Source organism: Rhagoletis pomonella, unplaced genomic scaffold (assembly GCF_013731165.1).
Source record: "Rhagoletis pomonella isolate Grant_MI unplaced genomic scaffold, Rhpom_1.0 Rhpom_scaffold_00003, whole genome shotgun sequence".
NCBI classification, from domain to species: domain Eukaryota; kingdom Metazoa; phylum Arthropoda; class Insecta; order Diptera; family Tephritidae; genus Rhagoletis; species Rhagoletis pomonella.
Genome location: NW_023458557.1, coordinates 70,921,436 through 70,926,917, shown reverse-complemented (window position 1 = coordinate 70,926,917; position 5,482 = coordinate 70,921,436).

Sequence of the window (5,482 nt, the reverse complement as noted above, 5' to 3'; positions counted from 1 at the left end):
TATAGATATATATATATTTTTTTTAAGTCGGTTTTTTTTTGCTAAAAGTTACTTGTTTCTACTACGAATCACGGTACTTCAAAGAACGTTTGTTATTTATTTCGGATGTTGGAGATATGAATTTCTACGAAATTATTTTGTAAGAGTAGTAGAAATGTTTATTATTTAATTAATTCAAATATTTATTTTATGTGACATCAGTGTTGAGGAATTTTCAAACAAATTTTGTGCATTAGGCCGTACAACATTATAAGCAAACAAAAAGCAGCGCAACATCCAGGGGGTAAAGTACTTGTGCAAGGCAATTTCGATAAAGGTAAAGATAAAGATAAAGATAAAGATAAAGATAAAGATAAAGATAAAGATAAAGATAAAGATAAACATAAACATAAACATAAACATAAACATAAAGATAAAGATAAAGATAAAGATAAGGATAAGGATAAGGATAAGGATAAGGATAAGGATAAGGATAAAGATAAAGATAAAGATAAAGATAAAGATAAAGATAAAGATAAAGATAAAGATAAAGGGTGGTACGTTAGGTTGACAGGAACTGGGATCTGGTAGGTAAGTACTAGAACTTTAGAACAAAAAAATTGTCTACACGAGACAAGAACATCGATATATCGAGGGCTTATATTCAATACCCTCTATCTGCAAAAACTCAATTTTTCAGGAGAGCAAAAAAACTGTTTTGGCAGCTGTTTTTAAAAGTGTTAATAATTTTAAGTACACACGCATGTCTTAAATATTCACGCAATATACTAAAACTAGTTTTTTACTTTTAATTCATTTAATTTTAGTTTAAAGATCAGATAGAGGTTATTGCAATTCGATTTATAACTATTTATATAGAAAAATTTGCTGATAGAGGGTTTTGCAGAATAATGAAAATGTCAGTTCTTTAGACGTAAATACTATGTTAAACTAAGATTTTAATGCAGAAATCATAGGTGTGAAAATTCGTTCCCTTCTATTCCGATGTGCCCAGGTAACCACATAATTTTAAATGTGTTTTTGTGTCAAAAGAGTATTTCACGTGATTTCGAAATTATATGAGAATCATTAGCACTGTTAAAAGAGGCTTCGCTGGCTGGTTTACTGTCCGTTCAGATGATGAAATTTCCTTCGTTTATAGAGGCGAAACTTACAGCTGATTCGGCTGTAAATGCCGAGCAGTACGGGGGAAAAGCACTGAAGACAATTGTAACACCCAGCCCTTTTGTTACCACCATATCTGGAACCGTCTGTGAAAATAAGCTCCCAGGTAATTTATGAGTATCAAACTGGGCAAATGCTCTTGCGGTAGAGTTTTTACTTTAGTAAGCATCGGATGATGTCGAAATCTTTGATGTAGCTTAATATACGAAATAAAGGTGATTGCTTGCTACATCAGTTTTTTTGTTGAAAGCAGGATTCGACGTGAGAGATAGCTTTTATTGGCGAGGTGGGAAATGCACGGATGCTTTTTCTCCTCTGCTACATAGTAAGGTGTTTCTAGCAATTTAAGATGTTTTTTTTTTGCGCAGTGTCCATAAATTACGAGCCCAAAGTCAACTTTAACATAATGACAGTTCTGCTTAAAAGTAGGTTTATTGTAAAAAATCATTCCAAATATTTTCCATGTATCAGTATAGGGGAGGGGTGTTAGACAAGGAGAGGGTTGGATGTATGTATTTATTTGTATTTTCTGCATATGTGAAAAAATTACTTTTTCAGCTTAAATCTGAGCTCCTGAAGATTTGGACCAATTGATTAGATCGTTTAGTATGTTAGAAAAAATAATTTTTACTTGCGTCAAGTCCTTAGTCTTAGAAAAAATTAAAATATCATTAGCGTATTTAGTTTGGCAATAGGAATAATAATAGCAGTTTCCAACTCTTGATGATATAACCCTTGAAATAAAATGTAGTTATGGAGTTTAATGACTCTATGTTTGATGGGATACGCATGATTTTTTAGAACGGGGTATGGGATTTTGTCTGCACCAGGGCTTTTGCCTGTCATCGAAGAGATGGTTGGTCAAACTCTTAAATAGATATGAGTAAGAGAGAATTGTGGGAATCTTCGGACCAAGTGGAGGCAAATAAACATATACACATCGCTCATTTACTTTAGTAGTATCATAATCCAAAAAATACAAATTTTGAGTTGAGTATGCAGAAATTATCGCTACGTCTTCTTCTATTTCGTGTAAAAATATCATAGCTGTATCGATTAAGCCCTGTATGCAGCTCTCAAGAAAACGGTCAAGAAAAAATTGCCATTATTTCGCGTGTGTGTCCAAGGAATTTTGACATTTTTTGATACTTCACACCCTGTTGCCTCACTCTTTCCTCAAGAAATAATGGAACGGGCATATATTTCTGTTGCAAAACTGGGTTGCCTTATGCTCTTTCTTCACAAAAAACTTTAGAAAACCGTAGAAGAAAGCGTAGTGAATTTCTTAAGAACTGCGTACTGCCTTAAGGAAATTTGACTCAAGAAAATTTCTTAGCCATTTCTTGTACGTCATTTTATATGGAGTTTTTGCTTTTCTTGAGAGCTGCATACAGGCCTTTACCAGAATCTCACTAGAATAAAATATGTATTCATTTTTAGTATCGGCGTATATGTAAATTCAAAACTTTAAAGCCGTCTTTCTCGAGTTTTGATTTTTTGAGTTATGACATTATTGTAGTAAATGAGCGGACATGTATATACCTGTAAGCTACCGGCCAAACCCGATCTTAGAATAAACTATTTTTGTAACTCTCATCATCAGTCCAACTGAAGCTACGCAGTCCACAAGATTTGGTTTCGGTTGGACATCGCATTAGGTAGAACAAGTTTAGCCTGGGCAAAACTAGTTTGACCTAAGATCGGATTTTACCGGAACATATACATACATGCATCGGCACATGTAACTTACCCAGTCTTTATTTTACCTGCCACAAAAAAATGGTAATGAAGCAAAATTGTGTAGATAGAGGATTTTGCTTTTGTAACAAAATGTTATTGCAGATAGTGGATTTTTCAAAATGAGAATATAATACCATAAAAGCAAAATTTTAAGTTTGGCATTATTGTCATGGTTGAAGGATAAATAAGAGCTCACGTTACCATCAAAAACTCATTTTCATCAAAATTGTAGTTAGAGGGTATTGAATATAAGCCCTCGATATATAGGGGATTCCCTTAAAATCGAAAAGTTTCTACTCTTCGCGCCTAAGAGAGTCCCCTAAATACAATTTAAAAGCCGACTGTAAAAACCGAAAATATGACGAAAAATTTAAAAAGGGAGGGGCTATCACAAAAAAAAAATATTTTCAAGATTGCCTTGCAACCTAAAGGCTCAGAGTTGTAGGGTGAAATATTTTTCATATACGGTCTAATGTGCATATGTACATATGTACATGTATCTTAGAATGTAAGTACTATATATTAGGGTAAGCCAATACACAGATGGCTCCAAGCCAGATCTGAAGGTAGGAAGTGGGATATACTCGCAAGATCTCTCACTTAGCCTCAGTTTTCGTCTGCCAGATTTCTGTAGCGCTTTTTAGGCTGAGCTACCAGCAATCTACGAAGCTGCTGGATGGCTGATCGATTCTCCTATGAATCTACATGCAGTAACTATCTTTTATGATAGCCAGGCACCTACCAAAGCACTTTATTCTGACAAATCTGCATCGAAGATTGTCATAGAATGTAGACGTACTCTTAATGAGCTGGCAAGGAGTTACTCTACTCAAGTTGTATGGGTGCCAGGTCATAGGGACATACCGGGCAACTGTGTTGCAGACGAGTTGGCCCGGAAAGGAGCTCAACTGTCTGCGATCAGTACCGCTCGTAATGCGGAGCCCACGTGCAGGATAGCAAGACACATCTGGCCTAGGTTAGATAAGCGTAGATCTCGTCCTCTCTTCCGTTTGGAGCGACCATCGCTCCGTCATGTTATTGGAGTTCTCACCGGGCACTGCCTTATGGGAACCCACGCTGCCAGGATAGGTTTGCAGCCAAACGATTACTGTCGTGGCTTCCGCGATAAGGAGGAAATCGAAAGTGTGGAGTATTACCTATGCCACTGACCCGCTTTGTCAAGGGCTCGTCGACGCTCGCTGCGCCGCTATTCTTTTGAATGTCTGGCTTAACTTAACAGGGCAGCCAGGATAACCTAACCTAACCTAACATAGGGTAAGCCATATAATGATTGGCCTTAAAAGGAAATATTTTTTAAAAAGGCGTTGGTGGGCATTTGTAATATTCCATTTAAATAAAATGTAATATTTATTTCATTAAGATGTTATAACCATTGAACTTTTGAAATAATTTGTTTTAGGCATATTCTTGTAGCGCATTAAAATCTCTAAAAAATTATAGAGTCCGACCGATTAATCGGCATCGGCTAGTATCGGCACAAAATTGAGCATCGGCATCGGCATCGGCCTTTTTTAGCCGATTCTTTGGAATTTCTTTTCAAATGTTCAGGTGAAGCGACAGCCAACTTTAAAAAACATTTGCAGACAGCTCACAAAAATTAGTTTTTTTTGTTGAAGGTATTTCAGGTTTTTTCCATACAAAAGAATGTGCGACAATTTTCTTTCATATGAAGAACACTGCCAGCAAAAAAAATTGTCAAAAATTAACGGGATCTTATAGCAGCTTGAAACTTGCACCTCATTATACTAGAATGAAATGGTCTACAAAACTGCATACCAAAATTCTGATTAAAATGTTTGAAATTTTGGTGAAAATAAGCAGAATTTTTCTAATTTTTGGTCAAAGTTTGAAATCTGAATTTATATGTTTTTTGTTGTAAACCAGCTAGACTTATATAAAAAAAAATATTAAACATTAAATAAAAAAGACAAAATCGGTAAAAATATCGCAATTCTTTTATTTTGTGGACCACTATATGTATGTATGTACATACATACCTAGCATATAAGTTCTTATGCATTGAGTGCAAAAGAGTGTATTTTAGTACAAAACGAAATGAAGTTTTATGTTCCTAAATATTTTTTGCTTAGCACCATATAAAAAGTGTTTTATGTAATGTACATAAATGTGATATATGTACATATATTTTTACACATACATATGTATGTATGTACATACATGTGTATGTAATGTTGCATAACAAGCCAATTAATTCAATTTTTTCTTTTCTTTTGTTTTTTTTAACTCCGTGAAATGAACTGATTTTATGAATTAATACGTTTATTTGTAATTTTTTATGGAATCGGCATCGGCATCGGCCGATTCTTTTCCCGTAAGCCTCGGCATCGGTACCTGAAAAAAATTGGAATCGGTCGGACTCTAAAAAATTACCTTGAAGTTGATTGTGCTTACTCGTACTTATCATAGCCAATAAAGTCAATAAAAAGCAGAAATATACAGTGTATGGGCTTTATTATTGGAAATATACATGCTAAATGAAAAAACTAAAATCCCTGCAAAAATCGCGACTACTCCATGCATGCGTGTAAAGAGTACT